The 25978-nt window shown below is 41.2% G+C and overlaps 2 long non-coding RNA genes across 2 annotated transcripts; one reads left to right on the plus strand and one right to left on the minus strand.

The window, feature by feature from the left end:
* Positions 1–1235: 1235 nt before the first annotated feature.
* On the minus strand, positions 1236–12938 carry LOC129187517 (uncharacterized). Its single transcript, XR_008572431.1, has 3 exons — positions 12879–12938; positions 2671–2877; positions 1236–2579 (listed from the first exon to the last, which is right to left on the minus strand). It is a non-coding gene; the product is annotated as an uncharacterized LOC129187517 (long non-coding RNA).
* On the plus strand, positions 12479–22928 carry LOC129187515 (uncharacterized). The gene is made up of 3 exons (XR_008572429.1): positions 12479–12702; positions 15441–15805; positions 16255–22928. It is a non-coding gene; the product is annotated as an uncharacterized LOC129187515 (long non-coding RNA).
* Positions 22929–25978: the final 3050 nt, after the last annotated feature.

Consider the following 25978-nt stretch of genomic DNA (forward strand, 5'->3'; position numbering starts at 1 on the left):
GTCTGCACCACACTCAAGTGGGCACACACCTCATCATTTTAATCATAAAATCTCAATATTTCAACACTATGCTACTAAAATGACATTTTTTTATTGGTTATTTTTGTGAAGTCGTTTTTTCCCCATTAGAAGTGACTTTATTCTCATGGAATCACAGCCGTTTTTGACATTCCTGCTGGGTTTTTTTGTTGTAGTTTTCCAAATATTTCAACTTTAGTCTTTCAAATTTTGTTCTTATAGGCTTTATTCCTATAATATTTTGACTTTATTCCCATTTTCTGAAACCTAATTGTATTTAAATTACAACTGTATTCATAGTTTTGTTTCTCATAATGTTCTGACTTTCAAAAATAAGTCTTGAATTTTTCCTCATAATGTTATTTTTGGAAAATTGCGGCTTTTCTTCCATAACAACAACACTATATTGTCATATATACTATAATATTTAGACTTTTTCTTTGAATTACAGCTCTTTTTTCCATTTCTGCTGGGTTTTTAAAAATTGTCCCAAATATTTCATTCAGAGTGCTTAACTTCCTGACTGAAGCACTTGAATGCGTTTATTTGAAATGACCAAATGATCAAATACAGGAAATGCGTTTGGACTTTGGAGACGTGAGACCAGGTTCTGCTGTGTGTGTGTCACGTTCAAGTCATTGTGTTATGCAAGTCACTTTAGCGTTTAGCAATTGGGAAAAAAAAATCCTATTCCCGTAGAAAATAATGTCAGTCCAGTGACTGTGTTCCGAGGCTGCACCGCCGTATTGTTAGATATGATTGTTATTACACTTTTGATCCAGACTAATAGCCCAGTGCTCTGTCCGTCTGATAGCTTCTCAGAGAGCACGGGTGTCAAACTCAAGGCCCGGGGGACAGATTCAGCTTGCCGTGTCGTTTTATGCCTGGAAATAACTTACGTCAAAAGAGACACTTACTTTTTATATTATTTTACCATTTTCAAATGTTTTTTTAATGTATATTTATTATTATTTATATATTTGACCATATTGAGGAAAAATCCTTTTAGAAAAATCAAAGACACTTCATCTGTCTTTGATCTGGAGATTTTGACAGAAAATGTAAAGTGCAGGCAATTGGAGATCATGTTTTTGTTGTCACAGCCCATTTGAAATGTTGTACAGTATACTGCTGTACAGTGTTCCTTGGTTTATCGCAGGGATTAGGTTCCCAAAACAGCCCGCAATAAGTGAAATCCATGAAGTAGCTGACTTTATTGTTGTACAAGGATGGTATGTTTGAAGGCTGTAAAAGCCCTCACCTTACACTTGATACGCTATTCTCCAGACAGGCATGAACATTTCATCACATTTCTCTCTTGTTTAAACACTCAAAAAAAGTTCAAACCTTCCTTTGAATTTTAATGATTGACCTACGAGGTTGGACACCAGAAATGATTCAGGGACATATGTGCATATTTCACTCCTCTGCCTCGTCGTCGTCCTGGCGCCGTTCTGCTATACTGTAGCGTTTTTGTATCCTTGTCAAACATATTGCTGCTGTCGTCATATTTTCCCCCTTCCTTCCTCCTTCTGCAACGGCGCCCTATAGCTGCGACTGCTCCTTCCTCCTCTGCCTCTCGGGTGCGACTGCAGGTGCCTTTGGCGGTACCGAATGTTTCGTCAACATGTCGGGGATGAAACTTGCAAACATACACTTCAGAGTCACGCTGCTCACGATCGAACATTTATGTAATTTTGGCAAGCCGAACGCATTCTGTACGGAACGGGAGGCACGGAGGAGATTGATTGACAATGCTCTACAGTCCCTTAGCCAATCAGGAAGCAGAACACAATGCGTGGGTGCTCCCTCAGCCAACCAGGACGCAGAACACAACACACAGCGAGTACGCGAAAGGTGAACCTCGATGTAGCGGGGGAACACTGCCTGTGCGTGGCACCTTGACTTAGTTCAACGTCAATTAGTTTGTAAAACAATACAAAATGAAAATCTTACACGCCACAAAAATAGAAATTTGTTCCATCAGCTGAACTTGTGGTGGGAAATTTCTGTTAGCAGTGGCGGAGAGATACAGTATGACAGATACAGTATGTCTTTCGGGCATCGTCTCGGCTGGTCTGGTCCCTTCCTATAGCTAATGCTATGCTTGACGCTAAGCTGCTTCGCTGCACTATTTAACTATTGTTTCCTGGAAACTACCAAGCCTGTGTTTAACTGCAAACCTTCATATGGGTGCCTGTGTGGAACGTCATATAAATGACGGTCACGAAAATATTGAATGCTACCTAATTTATACTACACTAACAAGTTGGCTGAATAACTGAAGCTCAGAAACATCTAAAAGGATAACTGACTCACTCCTTGAGTAAGTGAACTACTGAAGAATCTACATTTTATTGACAGTGGACCACCCTAACAAAAAAAACAAAGCCCGTCCCCAAGTGATTACAAGCTTGAAGCTGGCCTGGCACGCCCCCAGACACCCCTGCGGCGTGGATGTAGACCCTGGGATCGAAGCTCACCGAAGGAAGACTCCTCCTCTCTCTGGAAAGGCCCGAAACGCCAGGTCCCATCTTAGCCACCTGCAGGGCTGCGCCTCCCTGGGGAAAAACATAGGAAGGTTCCATCCGATGCACAAGCACATGCCAAACCATGTGGTCAGTAAATGTGGGTGTCGGCTGTTCTTCCCACCTACGTCCACTTTGGCCACGTCATGGGTCACGAACCAAGTGGAGCCATATTGCCCTGATTTACTCATTACGGGGGTCCCATCATGAATGACACCATCCCAAATGAGTAACAAGTTGGATGGTACCTGGTAAAACAGGAGTACTATCCTGGAGCGGGAATGAAGATGGGAAGTCTAGCAAAAGTAACCGGAGGATACTCAGCACGGATCTGGAAACAATAAGAAGCATCAGGTCTGGAATTTGCCCTCATACACACACTATGTGAGGTCCTGCTAGTATGAGCAAATGAAAGGAGAAATATTCAGCATACTCAGGGTTTCAGCTATGAAATACTGTCTTGTTACTAGAATGCCTAATGGAGATGATTACACTAGTATGTAGTGTATGTCACACGCCAAACTAACACCAAGAGCGCTTACTGGGATCAGGTGGTTTCTTCACTGACATTGAGATGTGTGAACACTTGTGGTGCACACCCCCTTTTGCCAAGTTTACTTCTGATTTACTTGGTGCTTTAACGGGGGTGCAATATGTATTTACGGAACATGACGTGGCGGTCCTCCGTCCAACTCCCATGGTCCTTTCAGCGCAAAGTTGTCAGGCTTGTTGCAGCAGGCCTGCTGCTTCGGTGCCACTGACGCGGCTTATCTGCTCACGAGGAGAGTTTGAAGGACATGCTGGCGCAATAGGACAACACAGCTCATGGTGTTGCAGAAGACAATCCCTGTGATATATTTATCATACAAAGCTACATTTGGTGTTCCGATGCTTTGAAGCTTCTATCAACTTTTTTAGCACACCCGCACACACAAAAGGAGGAGTTTGTTCTCAAACTCATAGATCTCAAGAATGTCCACCCGCCTGCATATGTTTTTTACCTTCTGTTTAGAAAATTCAACCGAAATTAAAATGTCCTTTACTACCATTCATGGCAGTTGAACACATTGGTAACGACATGGTGACGAGAAGCCAACAAAAGAACAAAACTTTTCTACTGCTTTGTCCTGGTGGGGTCATCAAAGATTATTTAGAACCATAAAAAAAATCCCCAAATTCAGAGACATGATAGAACGCCATAGAGTTCTAGTGTGAAAACACAAAGGTCAGTGGAGTCAGTCAGTTTTGCACATTGTTTTACAAAAGAGCCCTGTCGTTACATTGTTCACAATTTGGAGTCGCTATGGCAACATGACATTGAGCAATTTGTACTCCTCTTTAGCTGAAGACAGATTTATTCAAAATGCAACCAAGCTCGACAATTCTAGCATGAAACCAAAGCCATAAATCATTATTCATCTGCAAAAACTTTGGTTTTGTACTTTTCGGCACCTTGGATTATTTATTCTCATTGACACCTTTATGATATAGGACGTCATTTTCAATGTTCACACAAAACTATGAAACCCAATCCAGTATGGCAAGAAACTTCAAGTTAAAGAACCACAAATGATTGCATGAATGATTTTTACAGTGCTCTGCGGCCACTAAAACATCAACCATATGTAATATGTAAATAATAATAAATAATAAATTGTTAAAAAAAAATAGTAATAAATAGATACTATTTAGTAATAAGTCACATACTGTAACTCTTCCTGACAAAACACACCCACTTAACTGGGATCGCTAAAAAAATCTCCGAATGTGAAACCCAGCATCAACAACACATAGCAGGCTTATTTTAGGCACTTTTGTGAATCAATGGAATATTTTGTATATGCCAATTGAGATTCATATTGAGCTTCCAAATGATGTGTACAGCAGTGTTCAAAATAACAGCAGTCCAATGTGAGGGACCACATGAATCCAGGGTTTTAGGATATTTTTAAATTGCTACACGGCCAACAAGTTACCAGTAAAAACCAACAAGACCCAGCATTCACGATACGCACGCTCTTAAGGCTGTGCAATTGGGCAATTGGTTGAAAGGGGTGTGTTAAAAAAAATAGCAGTGGCTGTCGTTGACTTTACAAACTCCAAACTATTTTGTACAAACGTTTGTTTCTAAAAAGTAAAATATAAAAAACAAGCGTAAGACATTACTAGCACAGCTTTGTTCTGTGGGTCGTGGATATATTCTATCAGTTATTATTAAGCCTCTAGCTTCCTTTTAGTCAGTAAAAACCTTGGCTATGATTGCACTACATTGTCATGTAGACCTACAAAGTACACTTGGAAGAACAAGAGGTGAATAAATGTATTGCAACTGATGGTGGTGGGGTGGGCGAGCTGGACATGCAGGCTCGTCTGGTCTCAGTGCTTGAACTGGTCACGAATCAGCTCGCTCTGGATTGAGCCCGGCATCCCTGCATATGCGCGCCGACCCAGAGCTTCGATGTCATGGGCGAGGCAACGAAGCTGCTCACCTGGCTGACGCTCACAGTGCTTGAATTCACAGCATGTGGTGTCTTTAACATCACACACCCCGAAATGCCTGTGCAGTGCGCCAACTAGCGTGCGCTAATTAAGCCTCTCTTCCGGGCCCAGCAACAGTAAGCAGGACGCAGCGTCATCCGTCAACGATAATGCCAGCAGCACCGCCTTCAACCTCTCAGTCCAGCCCGCTGCATCAGCCACAAGCTCAAACTGTGCCTTATAGGCTTCCCAGCTCCCTTTTGCCGGAGAATTTCAGTGCTTTCATAAGGTCCCACATGTGCTGATGGGCGCTGCCATGTTTGTTCCTCTCCGCGTCGTGACGCAGCTCCATCATGGCCGCCGCGCACTCATTTTGGCGCGAAACGCCGGAGTCATGGTGTCCGTGCTCTGCGAACTTTGTCTCATGCATGCCTATTACACACTCGCCGGCTTCCTCCTTCACCGTCGGTCGAGCGCCGAACTCAGTAGGCATACTCCCCCCACAACAGCGGTCGTGCAGCGGTGTTGAAACCGAAACCTCTGACACCAATGTTAATGCCCCTGGTTGTGGGGAAGGAGAGACTCACGTCGCCGATGCACTTCAATCGCTTTATTCACAGCGGAGAACTTTGCAACAGATCAAATTCACACAAGGGCTGCTGTAGGCCACAACCCACGCCAACATCCTGAACACTCTCCTATCACCCAGACCTCGCTCTCTTGCTTGCTGCTTTGGAACAGTTCACATTCACAGCAGCAGGCCACAACCCACGCCAACATCCACAACACTTCCAACTTTTCTCAACACTTCCTTAACACACCGACCTCCCACTCTCTCGCCCGTGACGTCGCACCGCCACTTCCCAAGTCCCGCCCCTTAAAGGCCCAGGCACACAAGTCCAGATATTACAATACGTACAGTATTCTGCCCGGTAGCGGACGGCGAAGTTGTACTCATTCAACTTGATCATAAACGACTTTAGTAAATTATATTAAGTGGACGTTCAGTTTATATCAGGTGGTTTCCTTTTATTGTCACGACACAGAAATGATTTCTGTCATTTCCTGTCACAGATGACCTGCGGTGCTGAAACGTGGCCCTTATGGTCTTGTTGTTGAATATAACATGATGAATGCATGCAGGGGATTAGAACCATAATAAGGAAAAAAACTACAAATTAAAAAGTTTGCCACAAAGTGTCAACACTGCTATCTTGTAGTCACAACGAAATACAGCATTTGCAAACAATCCTGACTTTATATAAAAAATGAAAAGACAGTTGCTCCAATGTATTTATTTATTTGAAGAAGAAGAAGCGGAAGAATGCATAGATGAAAAAAGCTGCACGCTTTTATTATTAGTCGAAAGGTGACAGCGATTGGAGGAGTTCCATCTGTAATATTATTATACACAACGTGGTGTCCCTGCTGTAGACACAGCAGAATGATTCAGTCATAGAAAATGTAAAATGATTTTCATCAACAGAGGAAGCCCTTTAAATTGCCCATTCATTTTCAATGGGAACATTTTCACAGAAAATATGAATTTACACTAAATGTGGGAATATTTTGAAAAGTCTGAATCGGTAACACACTTTTCCCGAGTGAGCTGAACATTTTGATGTTGGATTTGTTTGAATTGGTTAAGAAGTGGAGGAGTAGGAAGCAGTAGAAAAAAGAAGCGGAAGAATAAAGAGATGATAAATGGTATATATGTGTGAATGCTTTCATGGTTCACACAATCAACAAAGACAAAAAGGGCCGCACGGTAAACAAGTGGTTAGCATGTTGGCCACACAGTCAGGAGATCGGGAAGATCTGGCTTTCAATCTCCGTTGGGCATCTCTGTGTGGAGTTTGCATGTTCTCCCCGTGCGTGCGTGGGTTCTCCGGGTACTCCGGTTTCCTTCCACATTCCAAAAACATGCATGCTGACTTATTACTCAAGAGAACAGCATTATTTAAGCACACAGGAGGAGCGACTATGACTAAGGAGGTGATGGGTGGTTGAGTGACGGAGGAGGCGGAAGTGACTGTCGAATGCTCGAGGCGCCAAAATTGAAGCGCGAAAAGTGCGAGATAAGGAATACAATAAGTATTGAATATATAGTTGAGAGATTTGATATCTGGACTGGAGGTGGGTTGTGGGAAGTGGACTGCATAGGTCTCGGCCGACGGCCTATATGGGCCCGGTACGACGAGACCGGTGCGCCACGACCTGCAACAAACCAAAAGAGATACGAAGAGCTGGTGGCGGTGGAGCGGAGGGAGCTGAAGTGCGAGTGCAACCAAACTGTACCGTGAGTGTAACAATGGGCTGTAGCTCAGATGATGTTAGCGACGAAGGGGCAGAGGAGATGGAGTACACACAGGTTAAAATAGCAAGGAAACAGTCATGGTCAGAAGCAAGCAGCGGGAAAGATCATGATGGAAGACAAACAAAGAAAAAAATACGAGCTAAAACAAATGGCAAAGAAGAGTCAGATGAAGAATACAAAGTTATTATTACAATGAGCAAAGATAAAGGACATTTTCACCCAGTTCATCTGACTAAAGCAATTGAAAAAGAAATAGGGAAAGTTAAATACGCCAAAACGCTCAATAACAGAAGAATACTAATTTCGACAGCAAATAAAAGACAGCAAGAAAACATTATGAGATTGAAGTACCTTGATGGAGGAGAAATAAAAGTACACATACCAGGAGAGGCAGCAGCAATAAGAGGAGTTATATCAAACGTACCGATGGAAATGTCCATGGATGAGGTGAAGAGAGAAATAAGATGTGGCAAAATAACAGAAGCTAGACGACTCCAAACCAGCAGAGGAGGAGTAAAAAGTGACAGTTTGTCTGTATTACTTGTATTTGAAAAGACAATACCGACAGACATACGTATAGGATGTATGAATTTTAGGGTGAGGGAGTACATTCCTCAACCACTAAGATGTTACAAATGTCAGAGAATGGGACACACGGCACAGCAATGTCAGTGGAGGCAAAGGTGTGCAAAGTGTGGTGGAGAACATGACTATGGGAAGTGTGCTAGCGATGCTAAACTAAGATGTTGCAATTGTGGAGGAGAACATAGTGCCGCATATGGCGGCTGTGAAGTGCAAAGACATGCCAAAGAAGTGCAAAAATACAAAAGAGAAAATAAGGTATCATATGCTGAAGCAGTAAAGAATATAGGTATGTGTGTAATTAAGCAAAATAAACCAGTAGAGAATCAGGAAACTCATATAGACCAGACAGGACAAGTAGTAGGACTTCCTCAGAGAACAGACCATAGAAGATCTCAATCAGAATGGAATGCTCCCCAACAGAAATGTAATCATAAGTGTGCAATTGAAGAAGACACATTAGTAGTAAATAAAAAGAACTTTGTAGCTTTTATATGTAAAGTCATCAATGTGGCCACGAGGCAGGAAAGGAAAAGTGACAGGATCAAAACGGTTGTGGAAGCGGCAGAACAATATTTAAACATCAAAGACGTGAAAGCAGAAGAAATACATAGTATGTTGACTATACATAATGATGCAGGACCTCAGAACGGTAATTAAATTCACAATGGTACTCCACATCCTACAATGGAATGCAAGAAGTTTAATAGCAAATGGACAAGAACTTAAGAAATATATAACAGAAAGTAGGAAAAGACCTGATATTATATGTGTGCAAGAAACGTGGCTTAGACCACAGCTGGATTATGTGTTGAATGGCTATGAATCAGTGCGATTCGACAGAAAAGAAAACCAAGGGGGAGGGTGTGCAACATTTGTGAGGGATGGAATAATATATAATAGAATAACATCAGCAAATGAAATAGAATGTGTGATTGTTGAAATACATCAAGCAAATACAAATATAATCATTATTAATATATATAACCCCTGTAAACTACTAGATGTTGAAACAATGGAGAAGATAATAAGGAGGCATGGTGGTAGAGAGATCTGGTGTGGGGACTTGAATGCACATCATAGTTTATGGGGAAGTAAGCAAACCAATCACAATGGAGCAGTAGTAGAAGAACTCATGGATATCAGACAGTTAGTATGCTTAAACAAGGGAAATGGTACAAGAATAGATATACGCTCAAATATAATGTCTTGTATTGACTTAACTCTGGTCTCACATAGCTTGGCAAGTTCCTGTGAATGGTATGTACATGAAACCACAAGTATAGGAAGTGATCATTTCCCGATAAGTTGTACAATAAACGCAGAAGTAGATATCAAAGAAAGACACAGACACAAAAAGTGGTGCTTTTCAAAAGCGGATTGGGGAAAATTCAGGGAGGAATGTAGCAAAGCAGCAAATTCAATATCAATGGAAGGTGGCATAGAGGAATGCACAGTTAAGATCACAAATAAGATCATAGAGGCAGCAATGAAAAGTATACCGTGTAAGTCAATTGGAGGGGAAAGGAAAATGGTTCCATGGTGGAATGAAAAGTGCACAACAGCTGTAAAAGAAAGAAATTGCGCATTAAGAAGGTTAAGGAAGAACCTCAGCCAAGAAAACGTAATAAATTATCAGAGGAAAAAAGCTATAGCCCGAAAAGTAATTAAAAACAGTAAACAAAACGCATGGAGGGATTATTGCTCTGCCATAGGAAGGGAAATTAAGATAGGAGATGTATGGTCAATGTTGAAGAAGATGAGTGGGAAAAACGTGTTTACTAAAATACCTATATTAGAAGACAAGGGAACAATGTATGTGACTGATAAAGAAAAAGCAAATGTGCTGGGGAAAAAGTTTGCAGGGGTGCACAGTGGAGACCATCTGGATGAAAATCATAGACGAGGGAAGGAGAGGATGATAAAAAAGAATAGGGATGTGTTACTAAAACAGGATAGTGAGGAGAGTGTGATGGATGTTGAAATTAATATCAATGAATTGCTAATAGTATTAAATAAAAGTAAAGATACTGCAACAGGAGAAGACCAGTTGAGTTATATTATGTTCCAGAACCTACCAGAAAATATGTTGGGAAAAATATATTTATTTAACAAAATATGGGAAGAAGGGAAAATACCAAAGCAATGGAAAAGTGCATTCATTTTACCATTTAATAAACCCGGTAAGGATCCAAAACACCCTGTGAATTATCGACCTATTGCTCTTACATCACATCTATGCAAATGGATGGAGAAAGTTCTAGTCAGAAGACTTAACTATTTCCTTGAAAGTCGAGAGTTACTTACAACTTATCAGTGTGGGTTTAGAAAAGGACGATCAACAATGGATGCTGTAGTTAGAGTAAGTAATGAAATAGAGAAAACCTTTAAAATGAAAGAGTTGATGAATATTGTATTCTTTGATATTGAAAAGGCTTATGATTCCATGTGGCGGGAGGGTTTATTGATTAAGATGAATAGGATGGGAATTAGAGGTAGGTTCTATAACTGGGTCCTTGATTTCATATCGGACAGAAAATTCAAAGTTAAAATAGGATCAGAGATGTCAGTAGAATACAGTATAGCAAATGGTATACCACAGGGGAGTGTAATTAGCCCAGTTTTGTTTAACATAATGATAAATGATATATTCATGAATCTGGATAGAAGGATTGGGTCGGCCCTATATGCAGATGGAGTGATTTGGGCAAGGGGACGAGATTCTATAAATGTGACAAGTAAAATGAAGGAAGCAATAAAGAAGATAGAACAATGGTCATATGACTGGGGATTTAAGCTATCACCCAGTAAAACATGTTACATGACGATTACCAGGAAAAAAGGCATAAAAAATCAGAACCTGATGCTATATGGACAAAACATGATAAAAGTAGATCATTTGAAATATCTTGGTATGTGGCTAGATCAGAAAGGCACATGGAAGACCCATGTGGAAAAGGTAGAAGAGAAATGTAAGAGGATAATAAACTTAATGAGAGCTGTTACAGGTAAGGAGTGGGGAGCAGATAAACAGTCACTAATATATATATATAGAGCTTTGATGAGAGCAAATATAGATTATGGAAGTTTTGTACATGGAGCTGCAGCTAAAACACATTTAATGAAAATAGAAAGAAATATTCACAAAGCATTTAGGATATGTACAGGTGCAATCACATCAACACCAATGAAAGCAATGCAGGTGGAGTTAGGAGAAGTAGCGTATGACCTGAGAAGAGATCAACTTATGTTGACATACTGGAGTAGACTTAAAGGATGTAGGCATGGACATCTGGCCAAGAATGTGATAGAGGAATGTTGGGAGTATAATACAACTAAAAGTAATAGCTTTGGGTGGGTAATTAAAGATAAAATAGATAAATATAACATAAAAAATATACATATTAATAATTCTACACCCATAAGCAATATTCCTATCTGGCTATTTCCTAAACCTGAAGTAGATATACATATAACAGAGTTAAAAAATAAGTGGAAAGATAGTGAAAAAGGACATAAGGCAAGTCAATATATTAAAAAGAAATATTATGGTTACTTAGATATGTATACAGATGGATCAAAAAGCGAAGAAGGGAAGGTGGGGATTGGAATCTATGTACCAACAATGAATTATAGCATCATTAAAAGATTACCTGACCAGCTCTCGGTTTATACAGCAGAAATGATGGCAATTATTATAGGCTTGCAATGGATAGAGGAAATAAAAGCAGATAGAGTGGTATGTTGTGTGGACTCTCTGGCAGCATTATATAGTATTAAAAATATGGAATCAAGTCGAGAGGATTTATTATTAGAAATACATCAAAACTTATTCCAACTACACATGTTAAAAATAGACATAAGATTTGAGGTGGCAGATAAAATGGCTAAAATGGGAATTAGAAGGAATGAAATTATAGATATACCTGCTGGTAAAGGCGAAGTAAAGGCAATAATCAAAAAACAAATGATGGAGAAATGGCAAAATAGGTGGGATGAGGGTAGTAGCGGGAGAAAGTATTATAAAGTACAAAAATCTATCAGTGCACAAGGGGTGAAGAGAAAAAACCAGAAAAGAGGAAATAGTGTTAACTAGGATGAGGCTCAATCACACCGGGTTAAATGACAAGATGTTTTTGATAGGGAAATGTAAATCAAAAGTATGTACGGAGTGCAAAAGTATAGAGAACGTAGAACACATATTACTACACTGCAAGAGATATAGGGAAGAACGTGTAACGTTAAGGAAAAGAATTAAGAAGATAGGAAGGGAATGGAGCATTGAGGGTATCTTAGAAACAGGTGGGGAGGGGGTAAGAGATATACAGAGGGCAGTGATAGAATATTTGAAGTACACAGGATTATATAATAGAATATAGATAAGTATTAGAATATTTTAGTATAAGTATTATTATTAGGATTATTATTAGTAGTAGTATAAGTAGTCTCCTCACTATCTAAGATAGCATAAAGATACTGTATATGGCCCATGTTACATACTCCGGTACAGTAGGTGGCGGTATGCACCTTTTCAAGTCATGGTTGCAACCCGCCATTAAACTAAAAGAAGAAGAAGAAGAAGAAGAAATCTCGCGATACCTGCACGTGATCGCGCGATGCATTAGAACAACAGGTGTTTGTTGATCAGCGTTGTAGAGGAATACAAAGCGAAAAAACACGTGGACAGCATACAAGAGAAAGGCGATGGACCGTACCGAGACAAGGGTGCAAGACCTCCGAATTTTACAGCTCAAAGAGAAGACCGTCGTCATTTCAGAGGTATGTAAATGTCACGGGAGTGGCTCCGTCATCCATGCACACACATCTCTTCCCAGTAACTGCCTATCAACCCAGCAGCATAGCGAGGGTGCCACTCGATGTTTCTGTGTGTCTCATTTTACATCCGTAACACTCATTTCTGCTTCCTACATCAAGACATAAGCATTCAAACTTACTATGGTGTGTTCGCGGCAGCCCGAGTCAAACATTAGACACGTCACCAGGGTATCTTGCCGGCGCACTTCCGCGACGTCACTGCCGCTAGCTTTTTTTCCGCTCTATTAAATGGCAAGGTACATGTTTATTGCTTATAGAACGTCGATATTAAGTTTGATCTGTTTTTTTACGTTTTTGCAAGTTTGTGGTTGCAACAGAATGTTTTTATTTTGTGTTTTTTTCCCCCCAACGAAACGGAGGAGAGGAGGAATCTGTTGGCGATACATATGTGGTGTTGAAATTGCACTGCTGTTGATGTGTTCAGGTCAGAATAAAGTTCTAAAAGAGCGACAAACTCCGTGTGACTGTGTGGGGACGCTCTTGTGGCTCCGTCAGCCTGCCTGAATTACTTCACGTGTTATTTGTAGGCGCAGCCTTTTGTGCTATAGTTTGTCACCTCCTCTGCGCGTTCGGAGATCATAACTACACAGATTTGGCGCGCAACTAACGAACTCTGCATTATATATGGTACCACGCTCTACTTATTGCAGTCGGAAATAGGTAGAGCTGTAGGTATTGCAGTTTATATTTAGCTTTTACCCTTTCCCCCATGAATCAACTCCCGGACTAAGAGTTGCTGCAGCACAGATCAACAAACCCACACACACAAAGCCGACAGGAGCCTTTTGCTCTTTTTCTTTTTTCTACTTCATACTTCTAATGTCGGCCAATCATACTGTAATCACAGCAAGGCTCGAGTCACTTCGAGTAAAACACACAAAAAATGTTCTCACATTCTACTTTGGGACCCTGCCCCAAGGAGAGAAACACATTTTATGTGAGTGTACTCTTCCCCCAATAACCTGCATCCTTGCTAATATTTAGTCCATTGAAGTAGTTCACCTGCTGCCTTAAAATTGAAATTCCGCTCAATTTAAGTGATGTATTTGTTTTGACTAGCAAAAGTAACTTTATTCAGTAAAATACCGCAGCAGGACTCGAACGTCTGTCTCAACGTGCCTCAATATGCGGCGTTATTTACACACAAATAGTTGGTAACTAACATTTTCAACATTCGGGTCCTATGGACCATTCGGTTATTATGGTTGGTTATTATGTGTAATATTATGGTTATTACACATTATGGTTATCACATATTATTCCTGTGGTTTTTGTTCAAATATATTTCGATATCAGAAAAGAGGTTATTTCTATTTCATAACACAAACAAAAAAATCAGAAAAATGTTAAATGATTTTAAAACTTGTCCAAAGTCACTCTCTTTTATGATTCATATTTTGTACAGACGAGAGCATAGTGAATTGTATGAAAGTAAGAATAAAAAGTAAAGGATCATGACCATGGATTTTGGTGGAAAAAGGGATGGGACATGCAGTTAAAATTAAAATCTCTTTCTAGAGGAGTAAAACTATGCATTGCTATAGGGGAGTGCTGAGCCAGGGTGTAGAGTAGAAGTTTGTACCAAAGGCAATGAGAATTGGAAGGGGGAAAAGTACATTTAATATAGCCAAAAGATAGAGAATAACGTATCAAATCGTTTTTAAGGGACGAAGGTTGCGTTACTTGAAGGAATGGGAGAATCTCCCCGCTTTTTAATGTAAAATCTAGATGTTCTGCGAGCCTCTTCATCTGCATTGTACACTATGTACGCTGTGTGAATGTCGTCGGGATGTGAGTAGTAAGATGGCGTCTCTGTGGCTTCAGTGGCTTGCACGGGCGAGTGCGATGTATGAGCTATCTAGATATATTATACAGATCAGTGGTCTTTTGCCAATATATCCAACATTTGGCCAATGAGACCGCTCCCTGGTGTTTCCAGCTTGTTATCCTATTCCAACAATAACCAATCACGGACATGATCACGGAGATGACCAGGCCCCTAACCAGGGGGGGTTCGACCGAGCCCCCCCGCGGGCGACCAAAGGTCCGCTTGGTTAAAAAAAAAAAAAGCTGCTATCAAGGTGTGCAATTGTAACGAGTGTAGATGTGCTGTGATAAATGATGGCAGAAGTGGTGCAACAGCGCCTGTTGCTGGTGAATAGTTGCATGTACAACTTGCTGCATGAAGTGCTCAGAACTGTTAGGAATGAGACATGGTCAGTCACCTGTCATTCCTCTGTAAAGCTGTTGTTACAGGTAATATTCTATGTCATTGTGACTATGTTGTTTTCAATATGCTGTTTCTACTTGTTGTCATTTTGCTAATGCTAATTGCTGGGCCTCATTTAGTATTGCACGCAGCAGCAGCAGCCATGTTGGCCACGTGAGATGTGTTCAGGGACATCATGCAAAATAAGTTTGAATGTGTTAACTTGTCCTGTACTGTAAATTGGATTACAAAACATTTCATTGTATTAATATCAGCGCACCTGTGAGACAAATGATAAAATGTGAGGATAATAATTTTACTATACGATCACAACCAATTGAAACACTTTGTTTTGTAAAATGGAATCCAAATTGCTGTAGAAAGTGCTCAGAACTGTTAGGAATGAGACATGATTATCCCGTGACCAAAGTCGACGCTCACCTGTCATTCATCTGTAAAACTGTTGTTACAGGACACGCTGCCATTAAAAGAAGTCCATAATCCACCTGACTGGATGTGATGCATTCAAGCGACAGCATTGTGGAGCTGCATTCCCCCACATCAAGTTGTGGACCGTCACACAATCCCGTTCACTTCCCCAACATCAGGGTCCTCCTTCAGTTGGCCTGTACCATCCCAGTAACATGGTGTGAATGTGAGCCAAGTGCCAGTACCTTGAAGCGTCCGAACACCGACATGAGGGCCAGCATGACGCAACAGCGGCTGACCTCGCTGGCACTTCTCCACATTCACTACAAAAAGGTTATCAACCTGGAGGAAGTGGTGGACATATTTTCCACGACACATCCAAGAAAGATGATGCTGAATTTGTGATAGGTAAGGCTGAAACACTTTGTAGTGATTCATATAGTGTAGGCCTGTGTAAATAGCATCCACCACTGAAGCCATGGCATGCTCAGTCGCCCAGTAAACTCATTAACTTATCTAAATAGGGCAAGCTTGATGTGGTCATTTTGCCCTTAAACTTGTAATTTGGAGGAAATAACGTTATGTCTGTCCAAAATATGCTGGATAAGCTGAATAAGCAGGAAACGGCAGCACTCCTTTCTTGGTGACTTTTTTTTTTTTTACTACTGTTTTTAAAAGAAGGACTTTGTGTTTGCTTCTTGTTGACCTGCCTTGTTTGCAGCCTTCTTATGTTTTATTTGCGTGATGTGCGTACGGCTTTCTCTTTTAGCGGCTTGACATCTTCTTGCAAACACGTGAAAAACACTTTGAAATGCTGGTTTTGGGAGCGCTTACGAGTCATTTTGCTTTGTTTGCAGACCTGACCTCAGCCTGTAGTGCTGCTACTACCCCCCATCCACTCATCCTATATTCTTGCTACAACAGAATGTGGCCTCCGGCCCCCCCAAAATGAGGATACCTGCAGAGCACGGTACAATCAAGCACCTGTAAAAAGTGTGGCGAGTTGTGTACTGCTGCAACTGGCCAGAGTACAGTCAGTGACAAAAGATGAATGCGTTGTTCAAATGAGAAAACAAAAATATTTCACTCACTTTGCTTATTTTACATGATTTTTTTTTCTTTGTTGCTGTTGTGTACTTCTTTTACCTTTTAATATGTTTTTTAATTTCTCATTTGATATCGTCTGTTATTTAGTTGTATTTGTTGTGTACATGTTATTGTATTTGTATGTGTATCGTCATATTCATTGCTTAAACCATTTGTGTGTTCATTTTAACTGCACTACTAAATATGTTTATATCCAAAATGGTCACATTTACAGTATCTCTTTAAGATGATGAGTTTCTTATTTCTGTCTCAATGCTGAAGCGTGTGGTTCTATCTGAGGATATGGGAGTCTAAATAACCAAACCAAAGAGTATAAACCAGTGAGATTTATTCCTGACAGAAATACCTAATACAGACGTCCGGGCCTTAATACAGTCCCTGTATGCCTACGATTAACTGTAATCGTTAATTAACTGATAACTGATTAACTGTAGACACAGTAGCAGTGTAGGGTGGGGAAAGCCCCCCGCCCCCCAGCATGTCCGTCCATCCATCCATCCTTTTTCTATACAGCTTCTCATTAGGGTCGCGGGGGTTTGCTGGAGCCTGTCCGAGCTGAGAGGCGGGGTACAGCCTGGACTGATCGCCAGCCAATTGCAGAGCACATATAGACAAACAACCATTCACACTCACATTCATACCTATGGACAATTTAGAGTCACCAATGAACCTAACATGCATGTTTTTGGAATGTGGGAGGAAGCCGGAGTACCCGGAGAAAACCCCCACACACACGCACGGGGAGAACATGCAAACTCCACACAGAAATGCCCAACGTAGAATCGAACCCAGGTCTTCCTGATCTCCACACTGTAACTGTGTGGCCAACATGCTAACCACTAGCCACCATGCGGCCCTGTCTCCGCATGTGAGTGTCTCAAAAATGTACTTTAACTATCCCATTTAAACAATACAAATCAGCAAGGCTCTAAAACAGTCAATTGCAAACTTATTTTTGCCGCTTTTATGTATTTTAGTCCACGCAATTTCTGATGATACTTTTTACAACTATAATGTATATTTATTGTTTTTAGAAGACCTTATTTGTTATGAGCTTTTACAAAAAAACATTCCATCCTTAGCTACCACCTTTCAACTACAGCTATTTTGTTAAAAATTCATGCAATATCATGATTCCCTGTTAGCTGTCGATCCACCAGCCTTGCTTCTCCGAGAGCAAAGTAGGAATGCCCATCTAGGCCACACCCCACCCCCACCCCACACTGTAAGTGTTGAAAAAACAGAGGCATCAGATTGGGTTTCCCACCGAGTGGGATGAAACAGACGTTATGCATGAAAGCCAATAAAGCCACAGAGCCAGGAAACCATAAGACATCACGGTTGGGCCAACTGTCTGATCTTCTTACCATGACAAAGTCATATAACTTATCAATTGCTGGTCAAGATGATAGCCTAGCCTGACACAGCGGGTGATCGCTTTTAAGATATCTATTTTTGTTTTATAATTTTTGATTTCATTTTTTAGTTTAGTACACAATATGCATGCCAGCCGTGCATTCTGTTGCATGAAATCCTACAAAGGTACTGACATCATTCATTCATTCATTGTGCAGTATGGTGTCCACAGAGTGATTCTGGTGCCATGGCCTTATCACCCCCATGACTAAGTCATAAAACCTATCAATTGTGGATCAATACAATAGTCTAGCCTAACCCAGCGGGCTGCAGACTGTTTGAGCTTATGTTTTTTAAAACAACCAGATTAAAATATTATAAATTGACAAGACAATAGTCCAGCCTGCAGACTGTTTGAACATATGACAGACAGGCCCGTGTCATAAAACTTATCAATTACCCTGTGTGTGATAAAGTGATACTTACAAAACTATCATATGTTTTTATGTATTATGCCTTTTAATTATTGAAAGGCAATGAAAGCATCCATTTTTTAAATGTAATTTTGGCATGACAAGGAGATCCCACCTGAGATGTTTTCTACCTGGCACAGTGGAGGGGGGTCCATCATGATCCGGGGTGCTTTTTCATTCAGTGGAACACCGGAGCTTCAGGTGGTGCGGGGTCGTCAAACGGCGACCGCTTACGTGGAGATGTTGCAGCGGGCATCCCTCATGACTGAGGGCCCTCGTCTGTGTGGTAACAGCTGGGTTCTTCAACAGGACAACGCTGCAGTTCACAATGCTGGCTTGACCAAGGTCTTCTTCAGGGAGAATAACATCACTCTTTTGGACCATCCTGCATGTTCCCCTCATTTAAATCCCATCCATCCATCCATCCATCTTCTACCGCTTATCCGAGATCGGGTCGCGGGGGCAACAGCCTAAGCAGGGAGGCCCAGATTTTCCTCTCCCCGGCCACTTTGTCCAGCTCCTCCCGGCGGATCCCGAGGCGTTCCCAGGCCAGTTGGGAAACATAGTCTCTCCAACGTGTCCTGGGTCTTCCCCGAGGCCTTTTACCGGTCGGACTTGCCCTGAACACCTCCCCAGGGAGGCGTCCGGGAGGCATCCTGACCAGATGCCCAAGCCACCTCATCTGGCTCCTCTCAATGCGGAGGAGCAGCGGTTCTACTCCGAGTCTCTCTCGGATGACAGTGCTTCTCACCCTATCTCTAAGGGAGAGCCCAGCCACCCTACGGAGAAAACTCATTTCGGCCGCTTGTACCCGCGATCTTGTCCTTTCGGCCATTACCCAAAGCTCATGACCATAGGTGAGGGTAGGAACGTAGATCGACCAGTAAATTGAGAGCTTCGCCTTTTGGCTTAGCTCTCTCTTCACCACAACAGACCGATGTAGAGTCTGCATCACTGCAGACGCCGCACCAATTCGCTTATCGATCTCGCGTTCCATCCTTCCCTCACTCGTGAATAAAACCCCAAGGTACCTAAACTCCTCCACTTGGGGCAGGATCTCATCCCCGACCTGGAGATGGCATTCCACCCTTTTCCGGGCGAGAACCATGGACTCGGACTTGGAGGTGCTGATTCTCATCCCGGCCGCGTCGCTCTCGGCTGCAAACCGATCCAGTGAAAGTTGAAGTTCACGGCTTGATGAAGCCAGCAGGACCACATCATCTGCAAAAAGCAGAGACTCAATCCTGCAGCCATGCAAACTAGCTTAAGGGCGACTACGATGAGGAAGGGAGCTCACATACAAACATGGACGCGCTGGATAAGTCAGCCAATGAGATAAAGTGTAGGCGGTGTCCCGATAATCAGCCAATGAGATGAGAGCGTAGGCGGTGCCCCGATATTCAGCCAATGAGAGCGTGAAGCCAGAAGGCGTCACCAAGTGTACTCTTGTTAGTCTCTCTGTCGCTTGCACGGACTTGACGCTTTACGTTATATGGAATTCCTTACGTAATACCATGCGAATAATTTCCATAAATTCTTTACGTTCAGTGGAATTTATGTAAAAGGAGGTTTACGTTATGAGAGGTACTACTGTACATATATATCAAAGCCATACTACATATAATGCTATCACTCCCATTAGCATGCTAATATACAGTAAGACCAATATATCCTTTCACCACCCATTTCTTTGGTGCGAGTATCCCCCACGGTGCCTCCTCCTCTTCCAGCCTATCTGGACGTATCTCAGCGTGTGTGAGGGGGAGTGTCTCTGATTTCATGTATTCCATGTCTAATTTCATACGTACGTAAAATGACCTTCCATGTTTGTTTTTAGAGGACCAGATTTGTTATGTGCTTTTATTGTCCAAATGCTGTGTTTTTGCATTGTCCAAAATTGTGAGACCCAGCCATAGGCCGAATAATTGGATCCCAAATGCAGAGAAGTATAGTCCATGAAACAAGGGTTTATTACAAAAAGTACCACAAGGGTGGAAACATACAAAATGGCACAAACAAAAAGGCAAAGTTCAACCCAAACCACTCGGATGCAATTACGGGAAAAATAAGTCGAACGCTGAAGACGCTGCTATGCACGGACATACTGTACACAGCAGGAGAAAAACACACAAAAACGCTGAACTGAAGTTGCTTCTGACAAAAACTAGCAGAGCAGGTAACAGAAAATCACTGCAAAAGCCTTAGCAGGAATACGAGAATACTAACCGCTGCTGGAAGAAGCCAAGCAGGGAACAGGGTACTTGCAACGAGGACCAAAAAATGACCAGAAAGCAGAAATACGCCGGTAGCAAGAGGCGCTGGGAGGAGCAGGTCTCAGGCTGACTGTGGGTAACAATCTGGCAACGAGTGGCTGTCAGGCAGCAGCTTAAGACAGCCAGTAGATTGCTTGCAGGTGTGACCAATTAGCTCCTCCAGGTAGTCAGGGAGGTGTGCTGCAACACATGGCCAGCACAGGGCAGCAGAGCAGCACACAGAACATGACAAAAATGTCGTTTTTCACAGCTAAACTGTTCCCGTCATGTCTTTCAATGCACCCGGAGAGATTGGTTAGAGGTTGTTATTATTCATTGTCTAGTTGTCCAGAGCTGTCCAAATATGATGTTTTGTATTATTTCTATTTATTATTTTCATTGTGTCCTTTTTAATTTGCAGCCCACGGCTGTGATTTTATCGGCACGCAGCACAGTCTAAAAATGTAATTTAACAAGGACACTTAAAAAAACAACAGCAGTAAAAATGGGGAAATCTATCAAAAGCCAAAATATTAAGAGAAGACTTGTAATCTAGCAAGGAAAAAAAAGACATCATTTCACAAGAATAAAGTCATAGTGTGAAGAAATATTCAAGAAACAAGTTTTATTCTCAAAAACAACAAATAAAGTTGTAATTTTTGGAAACTTAGGTTAGGGGAACATTTATAACATGGGAATAAAGTCAAAATATTAAGAAAGGAAAATATACGAAAAGAAATCAGCAGCAGAAATTTTACCAGAGTAAAGTCAAAATATTAAGAGAAAAAAGTACTTTTTTAATGAGAAAAAGTTTGAATAAACTTGTAAAATGAGGAAAAATATCATTTTAGTAACAATGTTGAAATAAAGAAAAATAGATTGTTTTAAAATATAAAAATATTATGGGAATAAAGTTATAATTATAAAAAGACAATTTACAAGAGGAAAGCCGAAATGAAATAGTTGGAAAATGAAAATAACACTAGAAATGGAAAAAAACAACTCTAATTTTACAGGAATAAAGTCAAAATATTAAGAAAAAAAAATCATCATAGAATGAAGAACAAAAGTCGCAGTTTTAAGAAGAAGTTTTCAGAATAAATTAGTATTATGGAGAAAAAATCATGTTTAGTAGCATTTCACCTACATTACAAAGGTGAAATGCAGTTTTTAACATATACTGTAGCCTCCCAGCATATCTCTATGTGTTGCTTTACTAAATATCAAAGTGGTCCTTGCCACTGATCTAAAAAAAAAAAGACTGGATCGAGCAACCTATTGTTTTCACGCTCCAAAATTTGAAGCCAGATTTTTTCGATCGCCGCCATCTTGGTGAGACCACCTTACGCGCCACAGCTTTGTGATTGTGCTGGTATACGAACGCAGAATTAGTGAAAAATCATCAAAAACATCAGGAGTGCCAGTGAAGGAAGCGAGGATGAGGAAACAACTTAAAAAGCACTTCCCAAGAACCTTCCACTCGTAAGTACTTTTACTTGGCACCTTTTTTTGACCTGATATATGTGCCACTACTTGAACGGCTTTGCTTTGAAAAGTTCTCGAAATGTAACCAAAAGTTAAAGTATGAACTTTGATGGGTGGTTTTGCAAGAATTTTCTAGTTACACCTTCCTGTAACAACTAGGCCTTTTTTTGGTGCCTAGCCTAGCAATCAATGATAAAATTATTTCTATGCAGTTTTTTACAGTAGGCTTTGAGTATTTGCACTTATCTAATGTCTTTTTGTACCAAAAAACAGCTTTTTTAAAAGCTACCACAACTACCAAGTTACATTAATTCTGATACCACACATGATTCACGCAAAGGTAGAAGACATGTGACAAAATTTCTGCTTTCTTCCTGCCTTAACCTTATCCTGAGATTAAAAAAAATAATGGTTTACCGTAGGAAAATAATTAGACAAAGATAGACTTTAAATTCCGTACGTAAACAATGTTTGCAGGCTGCCACACAGCCAATTTTTCGTCCGTCTCGAAGCTAAAATACATCTTACTAGCTTGATAAATGACACAAAAGCGTATAAATCTGAGTAGTTATAACCTTTAGCAGTTGATTTTGGTGGCTATACGATCAATCGAAGTTTTACCAGTGCGTTGCCATACGGTTGTCTCACAGCAAAGTGGTCTCACCAAGATGGCCGCCGCAAATTTCCATTGGCTTCAAAAATAAAACAATAGAAGCTCGATCCAGTCTTTTTTTTAGATCAGTGGTACTTGCATGCTTTCATTTTTCAGTACGTGGCCCTTGCTGGAAAAAGTTTGGACACCCCTGCTGTAAGTGTTCAAATACAAAAGCAGAGACATTATTTGATTTAAAAAAAAAGATGCTCTGACTTGTCTCCAGGACATGGCGGTCCTCAGGGGGCAGGCTACGCTTCCTCAATCTCCACCACATTTTCACAGATACTCGAAAAACCATCCGCTGTATTCACTACATTCTACCGTCATCTGGAACTTGATTTAGAGAAGGAGACTCCCCCCCCCCCCATTTAATTCAACATGGCGCAGCAGAAGTCCTCAGACCCTTCAGACACAGGTGTTTTACAACTCAATCACTTGAAACACACCCACACCACTCAGGTGATCTTCATTTCACTAATTGTGAGACTATTGGCAACAATTTGATGGACCTCTATTGAATTAGACCATTCAATTAAAAAGGGGGTGAATAATTATGCAAACAATTATTTTCATTCATATAATTTTCTTTCATTAACATTACTTTATAGAAATCTGTTTCCACTTTGACATTAAAGAGTTTTTTTTCCAATTGTTTTTGTTCAAAAAGCAACATTTTATTGACCATGATTGATTTATGAAAGCAACAAAAGGGTAAACCATCAAAGGGGGTGAATACTTATGATAGGCACTTGTATATCGCCTTTATTGACTTTCAGGTATAACATCTGTTCTATCCCACTCCATGGGAACCCCAAGCTGATTGCTTTTATGAGGGTGCCATAAATCAGAGAGAGAGTGGTCAGACTTGGGCACTACCAAGCATGGTGAAGTCCATGGCTGACAGCAAAACCGTTACCAAGTAACTGACCTCCTGTCGCATGACCTCCCTCTTCGCATCAGTCTGTTCAGGCTAACAATATATCAATATCAACATATCCTTCATCCGGACTCAGCACACTTTCCCCCGGCTGGAGCCATCATCTGGTGGAAGGGGAGTGATGTCGTCCGCTGATTCATCCTCAAGGAAGCACATCCACACATAGTTGTCACTTGCAATCCTGTGGTTCTGCCATTTCTGGTTAACATGAACAATTTTATTCTGTGATCGCTTTCCTTGCGGAGACTCTGCCTTGTTCAAGACAGTAGCTACACCTAGCAGGGTTGTGAAGGATAAACCGATGCGACTGGATATATCCGGTTTGAGGAGCGAAGGATTCTGCTATTTGGTAGAGGCGTCCTGTATCGATAAGAATCAGGCATAAATCTTTAGATGAATCGATTGTGGAGACATGCGGCACGTACCGCAAGAGAAGTCATCGGTTGACAGTGTCTTATAAACAACGCGAGAGCCTGGGCTGCCAGCGAAAGGATTGTCGCGCGTGCTCCGCAACAGGGCATGACTGCAGACGAGAATGGTAGCTTGCCGAGCTAGCTAGCCGGCAGGTGAACGCAGAAGTTTGGAACGTCTTAATTTCAAGAAGGCTGCAAAACTTGAGCAGCCGGACCAACAGAGTCGAGTACGGCATCTTTTCTGCTTTCTAACTTGGTTACTTTGAAATGTTGCTCCTGGAGTGTTGAAAACGCTATGCTCAGTCTGAAATGTTGCACGCTCACTGTTGTTATGACATTTTGAGTATGGGACTGTTTACTTTCCCAAACTAACACAGCATTTTCATTGCACCCATGTGACAAATACTTCTGTATACTTATCTGTGCATGGAAGTGATGTGTCATTATTTAAGGGGCTTTGCACAATGTATTTATTTTGAAGGCTAAGACTTATATTTCCTATAGATAGATGGATCGATGCTTATTCTTATTACACACAGTATATAACCAAACTTAGTTTAGTGGCTCCACTTCCAGTTTTTAAAACTTAAATGTTTTAAAATTTAAGAGATATAAAATATTGGTACAATCAAGATGTTCATTCAGTAAGTCATTTTTTTGTTCTGTGTCTAAACAATATAGACATCTGACATGTTATTCTGTTGACTTTATTTTTGCCAATGCCTTGCAGCATGCTTGGAGATATGCTCTTTTACAGCATTTTAAAATACTGTAAGAATATGGAATCACAGGAGTGCCAAAATGAAAAGGGAATACGTGTGGAAATACAAAGCGAATCCATCCATCCATTTTCTATACCGCTTCATCCTCATTAGGGTCGCGGGGGCATGCTGGAGCCTATCCCAGCTGACTTCGGGCGACAGGCGGGGTACACCCCGGACTGGTCGCCAGCCAATCACAGGGCACATATAGACAAACATCATTCACAGTCGCCAATGAACCTAACATGTATGTTTTTGGGAATGTGGGAGGAAGCCGGAGTACCCGGAGAAAACCCACACGCACACAGGGAGAACATGCAAACTCCACACAGAAATGCCGAGGGGAGAATCGAACCCAGGTCTTCCCAATCTCCAGACCGTTCCTGTATTGGCCAACGTGCTAAGCACTAGACCACCGTGCGGCCCACAAAGCGAATCAATAATAAAAAAATATACAAATGTAGTCATATTCTTTTACCATTTTGTCATTGTTTTTTTCTGTGTTGTCTTTGTTTTTTCCAGTTTGCCGTCGCTTTTCCTGTTTTGTCTTTGTCTTTTCCATTTGCGTTTTGTCATTTAGTAATGGCAAATGCAAAAGCATGCAAATGCAAAAGAATGACATTCTGCCAGGATGACTAGTCCATACGTGATTACACGATTTCTGCCTGCAGGGGCTATGTAGTCATGGAAACTCGGGAGCCCGGAAAAAATGTCACAGACAGAAAGTAGACGCAAATACACGTTTATCAAAAGTAAACGTGGGAAATTTAAATAAGATAAGGTATTTACCTCCTCAAGATTGCGCCACACAGCATCATCCATATCTGCATTCGTCAACGCACATATCGCCTTTAAAGACTTTAAAGACTTTTTTCTAAAGACTTTCCATGACATCTTCCACCAACCGAGCAATTGCTCATAATTCCCGTTGAACACCTCTTCTCAATTTGTCCACGTCCACCATATTTAAATTTCCCCCGTTTACTTTTGATAAACGTGCATTTGTGTCTACTTCCTGTCCGTGACATTTTTCCGGGCTCCCGAGTTTCCATAACTACATAGCCCCTGCAAGCAGAAATCGTGTAATCACATATGGACTAGTCATCCTCCTGGCAGAATGAGCCGCCCACAGCAAAGCATGC

Source organism: Dunckerocampus dactyliophorus, chromosome 9, assembly GCF_027744805.1.
Source record: "Dunckerocampus dactyliophorus isolate RoL2022-P2 chromosome 9, RoL_Ddac_1.1, whole genome shotgun sequence".
In the NCBI taxonomy this organism is placed as follows: Eukaryota; Metazoa; Chordata; class Actinopteri; order Syngnathiformes; family Syngnathidae; genus Dunckerocampus; species Dunckerocampus dactyliophorus.